At 44.4% G+C, this 8,734-nt stretch overlaps 1 long non-coding RNA gene across 1 annotated transcript; it reads right to left on the reverse strand.

The window, feature by feature from the left end:
• Positions 1-2,059: 2,059 nt before the first annotated feature.
• Positions 2,060-2,590, reverse strand: LOC147651104 (uncharacterized). The gene is made up of 2 exons (XR_015275103.1): positions 2,558-2,590; positions 2,060-2,230 (listed from the first exon to the last, which is right to left on the reverse strand). It is a non-coding gene; the product is annotated as an uncharacterized LOC147651104 (long non-coding RNA).
• Positions 2,591-8,734: the final 6,144 nt, after the last annotated feature.

Genomic DNA, 8,734 nt, shown 5'->3' on the forward strand with positions numbered 1-8,734 from the left:
GAGCCAAGAGCAGCTCCAGAAGCTCCAAGGGATTCTGACAGATGAATTTCTGTCCCTCAGGAAGGCAGGGCTGGTTCTGAAGGTAAAGGGTCTGACCCGGCACCCACCTGTGCATGGCAGCAGCCGGCCCATGCTTTGTGCAAGGCACACAATGTGTGACACTTCATTCAGCACAATACTTTTGGAAGTAAAAATATTTGTTGAGATTAATGGTGTTAGCACTGGCTTAGTCAATCTTAGAAAGCTCTTAAAAACATCTGCCTGGGCACAAAGTGATCTTTTCTTTTCGGTTTGGTTTTTTTTTTTTTTTTTTTTGTTGTTGGTTCTTTGCTTTGGTGCTCAGAGATTATAGAGGGAGGGGCAGATTTTCTGTTCAACTTGCCTGTCAGTGTGCAGGGGGCGAGAAAAGAAGAAGAGCTGTTCACCAGCTGCTTTAGGAGCTCAAAAAGCAATTGTGATGTCCCTAATGAAGGGCTGGGGGCACTGCTAACAGCCTGGATTGTCCCCACCTGTGTTCCTCTCCTTGCCACAGTGCGGTGTAGATCCACAGCCTTGTACCTCGACCTGATGGTGCAAAAATGCCCCCAACATACCTCCCTCTGTTTGCAAAAATAAAGGCTTTGTGCTCATTAATATGAAAAGCTGTAGGGGTGGCCTGCACTTAATGTTCTTTTGTTGCCTGGAGCCCTGTCAGTGCTCACATCCAAATGACTGACACAGCCTCAAACTGCTCTTAAGACTGATTTGATCAAAGGGACTGGAAGCTCTGTTGGCTACAAATGCCAAACACAGGAACTAGGAGAATATTGGTGACAAAAGCAGAGTGCAGAGCTGAACCTTTGAGGCCACCTCACTGCTGCCTGCCCCCACCCTTTTATTTTTAATTGATTTAATATTCTGACTGCCAGTCCTTGCATGAAGTGGGCCCTCAGCAAGGAGCTGCTGGGCCTCCTGGGTGTGTCTCTTTGTGCTCCCAGTGCTTCTGGTCTGCTCTGGCTGGGAAACTTGTCCATCATGCGCTCTGGGGCTGTTTCCTGTCATTCCAATGCACAGCCCTTTCCTTCTGCTTGTCATGGAAATACTCAGATTATTTTATCAGGTAACTTACATCTTGCAGTTCATGACATTAAATTGTGTTAATCAGACTCTGTCATATCACGAGTTTCTGGAACACATTTTCAAGCCTTCCAGCTGCAGCCCAAGGGAAGCTGTTTCTGTCTTGCATCACAGAAGTGGCAGGTGTTTTACAAAGACAGCCCTTTACAAAGGACTTCTTGCTTGCATTAACATCCAAGGAGCTCCTTTCAAAGACAGACAAAAAACCCATGAGCAAACAGCAAACCAACCAAACAACATATTATTTTTACCTCTTGCTTTTAGTATTTTCCAAGCTGGCCTCCTTTCCACTGCAGTGTTTTTTCTTTGGACAGAAAAACAGCCTTGCCAGATGATGTGACTTAATAAGGAAACAGAACTTACACACAGTGGATAGATTACAGCTAAACATGCAGAGCCCCATTATCACAGACATCATCATTTATTTTCTGTTTATTTTTGTGTCAGATGGTTTTCAGAAGGCTTTTGAGAAGAGTATCTCAGATGCCCTGGCTAGTTTGGTGCCATAGCCACTTCTTATCTGCCCCTTCTTATTACCTGTCTTACTGTAGTTCCTCTGCCCATTTGTTGCTCTTGGATCTCTGCCTCCTTCACCTGATTTTTATCTTTTTCTGGATTTGTGGGGCTTTTGGTGTTGGTTCTGGGTTTTTTTCTTAGTGGTTCTTTTCTTTGTTTGTTTTGTGGGGTCAGAGTTTTGGTTTTGTTCTTTGGTTTAGTTTTTTCCCACTTAACAGTCGGAATCAGCTTGTGATTTGTATTGTAAAGTTCTGAAGCACAGGTGTTGCACATAAAGGTTGGTTTTGTTTTTAAAGTCATCTCGGACACAGATCTGCAAGCCCCTGTGACCTTGAGGACTGTGTGCTCTCAGACAGCAAATTGTGCATGAATAGGAAACTCGTAGTTCCTGTCTCCATTACACACAGCAAAATGTAAAGGGCTTGGAACAGGACCAATTCTAGCCTTTATTCTGCTGCCATGCCATAAAACGGTGTCGGATTCATCAGCGAACTCTCTTCTTCCAGGATGGGCTGTGCAAGGATGATCCCTTAGCTCCTGTGTGGATGTGCTGTGCAGCAGGCCAGACGCACGACTGTCATCCATAGCCAGCCTCTGTCTGCAAAGAGAACAGGGAGCTGCAGCTCGGAGGGGCTCAGGGGTTAGTGAGCACACACACCAAATCCCTAATTTATATCAGTTACTTTACAGGAGTGTTTGTCCTGGGATAGTTTTAAATCCAGCCCAGAGCTGGAAAAAAAGAACCCTGGCAATTTGCATAAGCTAGGAAGGGAAGAGATTCTTTTCAACGGGTTCCAGCTCTGCTCCTTGTTTGAATTAAAAGCAGAGCCAAACTCTTCTGTTGGTCACATCAAGCCAACATAAGTTTGAACGGTCTGTGAAAGACAGAAGAATGTAAAAAATTATTTCATTTTATAGTACTTACAGTCTTGTAATTCTGCCATGGGCTAATTCTGCCATAATTCACTGTTATAAATTTGTATTGTGATATTGGCTTTCGCAGATGAATATTATATATTAAATATTTTTTAGCTATGCTAACAAGTCTTAAGTTTAAAAGAATTTCCTAGGTACAAGGCAAGGAAACCCCAGAGGGCAAGGACACTGGGGCCCAAGTTCTTATCAGGAGAACAATAGAACCCAAACTGTTATCAGCGGAAGATATGAAGACCAGCTGCCCTCAGGGGAAGGATGAGGGGCCCAGGCCGTTATCAACAAGTGACCATCTGCAGCAAAAAGGAAACCAAAACTCCAAAAATAATGCTGACCAGCTAGAATAATGATGACCAGCAAAAATTATGCTGACCAGCAGAAAATAACATGATCCAAGAAGGTAGAACCAGGGAGGGGACATGCTTGAATATGCATTAACCTCTCACAGCAAGGATGGGATAAAAGGAGTGTTCCTGAGATACCAGGTGTGTTCCTGGCAACCCACCAGGGCACCCAGCCGTTTTAACCCTTCGCTTTATTTCTTTTGTCTCCTAATTGTCTTTTGTTTATATTAAATTCTTTTTATAATTTATTAAGTGAATCTCGTTTTTAAGAATTTTTGGGGGCTCTTTCTGGGATAAGCACCTCACCTCTAGGACCACCAGAGATCCAGAACGGGGAAACAGGCGCGCCCCTGCTGAGTTCAGCAGATCCCATTCTGTTTCTCCTACCGTGGACCAGCGGCTGCAGGTCAAAACCCCGAGGACAAGAAGGAGAGGAATAATGCAAAGGAAAGGGGAAAAAAAAAAAAAAAAAAAAAAAAAAAAGACTCCCTAAAAAAACCGCGGTGTTTTCGTTTCATAATTCTTGTGCACAAAGACCCAAAGAAGAAGACGGATTGTAAGTAATCTTTGGGGGAGCAGGAAGCGGGGGTTGCAAGATACCCCCGGGGTTACTGGGACTGGGTCTCAGGAGAGGGGTTGGCCCCTCGGGAAAGGGAGCCCAAGGTTTTCCTGGCACAATCCATTGGGAAAACAGAGTAAAATGTGGGTTCTCTAAAACTTTGTCAAGTTGAGGATTAAATCCAAGAAATTTGGACTTAAAACTGCCAAATTGAGGAATAATCCAAGAAGCTTGGGATATTTGACATATTACAGTGCCCATGGGCGGATATTAACAAGGGAAGTAAAGAGCACCTTATTGTCTTGCTGTGACTGGGTGGAGTTGAATGAACAGAGGTGAGAATGCGTAAATAGGTGTGATTGTTGCGTTAAAGTTTGTGGTTTTTTTGGAATTGTGTTGCAAAAGAGGAAAGGTTTCCTGTGCTGTGCTGGAGTAGGAGTGAACACGGGTCGATGCTTCCACAGGGACTGGATCACGGTGGGGACACATGGAGTGATTCGCTTCCTCCCTGCGAGCTCCTGTCTTGGAGCCCCGGGGTGGTAAACCAGAACTGGGGCTTGTAGCCCAGGAGCCGCGGGGGTGTTGTATCAAATCTGTTCTCAGCGGGATAGCAGCTCTGGTCTCAGAGCAGAGCCAAGGTAATCTTTAGTGGTGATCTTCCCTCTGTGCCTTTCCTCCCCCCTGGGCAACAAGAGCTGCTTGCGGGGGAGGGGTCGCTTTGGTGAGCTGGTATGTGATTCAGTGTTTGAAGTTGTTTCTTTTTTGGTTTTTTGGGTTTTTTTAGAAGTTTTTTTTGCCCTACTGTAGCAGCGGTGAAAGGTTTTCCTGGGAGATGGTGCTCCCAGGGCTACTCCCTGCCGAGCTATTGGGACGGAGGGGCGGGTCAGCCTCAGGAGTGCAAGGGAACTCCCAGAGCTCCGACCGGCGGTGGGTCGGGCCGAACCCTGATAAGATCAGGGCACAGAGGGTGCCCTGAGGGGATGAGTTCAGCCCATCCCTTTTGAGTAAAGTGAGGGCAGGGGCCTTCTAAGTCTTGGTGCCCCTGCATTGTTTAAACTTATTTTGGAGCTCTCAAGCCACAGAGCTGTGTTTAGGCGGCTGCAGGCAGGCTGGATTGAACCACAGATGCTGGTTCGGGTTCCCTGCTCCAGGCACAGGGGGATTGGAGGAGCTCTCAGTGACTCCTGGAACCTCCTGAAGCTGTGAAACAGGCTGGGAACATGCCCAATGGTGAGAGAGCCAGGTGAGTCCCTCTGGGACCCAGGTTTTCTATGCTGAGGTCTTATGAGACCTCAGGCACATTAGGTTCTGTGATTTCGGGAGTAAGGACTGGTGTCAAACTGTCTCAGAGAGCTTTTTCTTAGCCAGATGTGTGAGTGAGATATGGAGCAGTACTGGCTTATGGTATCAGCTCCAAACCAAGGGAGCTGCAAGTTGCAAGCCTTTGTTTTACCGGGTTCTGAGAGAATTCCGTGTATGATGGTGCTGTGGGCTTCTGCAGCAGTAAGCTGTGTCGGTACTTAAAATTTGAGATTTCAGGAAGAGCAGAAAAGTTTTGGAGAGAAGCTTAGAAGAATTCCAAGAAATGCATCCTGGGAGAAAGTGGAAAAAGAAGTAAGCTTTGTTTGTTTTTTCTTGAGTGACTGCAATATTTATTTTGTAGAGAAACAAGCCCATTTCTTAGTATGCCTTCCAATTTCTTTACTTTAGTGAATATCGTAGAATTTTGTGGTTGATTTTAATTTTGAAGGCAAGTTACAGTAATTTGCATAGTAGTCACTTCTTGAGGTGAAAACTTATCAGTTTGTCAATAAGTGTTAGAGCTGTTAACCCTAATGTTGTTTGTATTCCGTGCTGATGGGCACAGCCCATGGTTCTTAACAGCAGAACCTGGTACCAGCCTAAAAGCAAAATCCTGTGGATTGTTGTAAATCTTTTTACTGCTGCTGAAAATTATTTTGTCTCTCTTTTCACAATATGAAATGCTGATCATCTCTCTGATGATTTCTAAAAAGAGTTATTGTGATGGTGTGTTTAGCTGAAGATCAGGCTCAGAACTGCCATGATTTCTTGTTCTTTTGAATTTGCCAAGAAAGTGCACATGTCTCTAGGAGTGCTTGTGTTGTTTTGCAGCTGTGCTTATCACAGAAGCAGAAGTGGACCCAGTTAAAAGATTAGAATTAAGCTTGTTGGTGTTTTGAATTGAGAAAAGAATTGTGGAGACTCTAAACTTGGTCTATTTTAATAAGTACATGTGTTAATTTAGAGATGAGTCTTTTTTTGTGAAAGAAGAGTTTGAAAACAATTGTAAAACTAGTTCTTGCTATAGATGGTTCATAGTATATAAGCTGCAAGTACTGTTGAAACATAAAGGTATTGTCAGAAGCTTGTCAATGTATCTAAATGCCTGTAAAAATAAAAGACCTGATCATATCTTGTCATGAGAAAAGTTACACTAGAGATTATTCACATTAAGCAGCTGTATGAAGATGGACCCCTTTGTACTTGTAGAAGAAAATTTAGAGAAGAATGATGTCTGTGTCTTCATTTCTAGCTTGACTGAAGATCTGTTCAAGGCAGTAGAAATAGTAATTGCAGATTTGTTTTAGTTGGTAAAAGTAGCTGGCTAGCTGACTGGTCTCTGTGTCTAGCGCCTTTGGTGGCTTTGGGGAGGGTCCCCAAAAGGAGGTGTTTGAATTTGTTGTTGATTCTGAAGCAAAGTAATTTGTGTAGTGGAGATTCTGGAGGGATGTGGTGTAAAGAGTGGTGAGATGATAGTGGCAGAGAGAAAGAGAGAGAGGTTTGCGATTCCTTTCATTAGATTTGTAGAGATTTTTAGAAAGAGGGCGAGAAGTGTCTTGTTGGCTCCGAAGAGTGAGCACTGGCTTGTGGGGAGAAAAACTTTCAAGCGCGATGAGAGGTGAGAATTGTGCCCGAAATAGGGGATGTTAGGAGCATCTGGAGCGCTGGGTTAAGAGTTGCTAGGTTTAGGTGTTGTTTTATTGCTTTTATGTAAAGCGGCTGCAGCAGGACCCGGTCCCTGTGAGTGGCGAACAGCAGGGCCTGGTGTGGCGGTTCCCGGTCCTCTCCCACCCGATGTGAAGGGTGCAGAGCGCGGTTCGTGAGTGGCGCTGCTGGAGCGGGACCCGCCCTGTCTGTGCCGGGGTCTCCAGGGGTGCAGGGTGCCGGCAGTGCTCGCCGGCCCGGCAGCGGTGCTGGGTGAGGTTTGCCGCTGAAGAGCGAGCTGGCCCAGCAGAGGAGCCCCAGATCAGAGCGCTGTGGACTCCGGGCGCTGCCCCCCGGCAGTGGCGGGAGCTGAGTGTGTTTGAAAATGCCAGTCCTGTGTGTGAAGGGACGGCACAGCAGGGAAAGAGGAGACACGAGCTTTGCCCCAGGGTCAGCACGTCAGCAAGTGACTGGCAAGGACGCAAGTGGGCCCCTGCAGAGCGAGCGGCTGAAACAGCCTGCTCAGCCCAGAGCTGCAGCAGCAGGGGTGGGGGAGAGAGATAGCCTGAAAAACTGCTGTCAATGGGAAAGAAGGAACGGAACAAAGGTCGAGAAACAGACCGGTGGATGATGAGACCAAAGCAAAAGTAGTCTTGCTCGTTAGGTTCTGAAAACCTCATCAAGGTGTTTAATTTCTTGAAATAGGATCTCTTTTTTTCTCTTATTTTTTTCTTCCCTTTCTTTCTTTTACTCTTGTTGTTAAAAGGAAGGGGTTTGTTCTAAGAAACCGGTAAAAGAAGTTTGTGAAGCTAAACAAGTAAATAGTAACCAAAGGGTAAAAAGGTAATGAATGTAATTTATTTGAAGTCAAAACTAACCTAGCCTTTCTTGTTTAACTAATTTGAACGCGCAGAAAGAGATTGGCTCCTATGTTAACTGTTAAATTTCGCTTAACCCAAGAATTTTAAAGAATACTGATGGAAACTTTTGATGTGATGTTTTCATTCTCCCTGTGTTATTAAGAAATTGTTTTCAGGTACTACTGATAATTAAAGCAGAGAAGCTGCAATCTGGACCCAAGAGTGAAGTTGGAGTCACACCAGTAAGATCAAAAGACCTGAGGACTGGACTGTAACACCCAAACCCAGTGATACCAAATGTACTCTTGAGCAGAGACCGGCGGTAATGAACTGAGACAATCCAAATGATCCAAGGAATGAGCTAAGAATCACGCCTAACTGGGAAGTAAGACCAAGCCTGTATCAGTAGTTTCAAGTCCTGCCTGGACAAGTTCTGGGACACTTTTGATATCCACCTTGGGGAGGAAAACTCCCACTCCAAGCAGGAGGACTGGGGCTGTTTTGGTTGGGAAATCCTCGTATATTTTTGCTTTTGCCTGTGATTTGTATAAAGGAGAGGGGAGAACCACAACTTCCATCAGTGCCACATCATATACCTTGTCTAAATCATCCCAATACGGGACATGCTATCTGGATTAAATATAAGTATTTAAATTAGAGAATAATAGATACTGTGGTTCACAAAGTTAAGCCTCTCATTGCAGGAAGTGTTGGGTGCCAAATCTATTAAGAATAACTTAAATGATAACTTTTTTTACAGATGGGAAATTACTAGTGCGTGTTGAGTGGGAAGTACCTGAGGAACGGTGGGAAACTGCTGTTAAAAGGTGTCAAAAGAAATTTGCTTGGAAATTACAAAAAAAATTGGAAATTACAAAAAAAAAAAAAAAAGTGACAAGGAACTAGGGGGCAAGACCAGACTGACCACTACAACTCGCCACCGAGAAGAATATAACCACCTGCTGTGATCTGCAACCTCATAGGCAGGATTGGTGGGGGTGTAAGCCATACTGGACCCCTATTATTCCTTCTTCTGTCACTTATCCTTTTTTTCCCTTTTGGGACACCAGCAAAGCCATGTTACAAATGCTATTGAAAGCTTTACATGGAAAGACACCGGGGTTTCTTTCTTATTACCCACACCAATATCAATAATCACTGTTATAACCCATCCAAATTAAGTACCTGTATGCATAAAAGGGAAAATATTAGACCACAGAAAATCTAGGAACAAGTAGTAACAGATTAGAAAACAACTGCCCAAAAAAGAGAAAAAGATGGATTTGCTTCACAGTTGTTGCCAGGAGAAATAAGCAAGATTTGGTAAGAGAGCAAATGGTAAGTGAAAAGATAAAGCCAACACAGCAACCTAGACCTGTATTAACCTCATGTCAGGACATGTAAGCAAAGCTCAAACAGCAATTAAATGGAGAAAATTTCTTCATGAAGTGAGAAATACT

Source organism: Cyanistes caeruleus, chromosome 11 (genome assembly GCF_971803275.1).
Source record: "Cyanistes caeruleus chromosome 11, bCyaCae1.hap1.1, whole genome shotgun sequence".
Lineage (NCBI taxonomy): Eukaryota > Metazoa > Chordata > Aves > Passeriformes > Paridae > Cyanistes > Cyanistes caeruleus.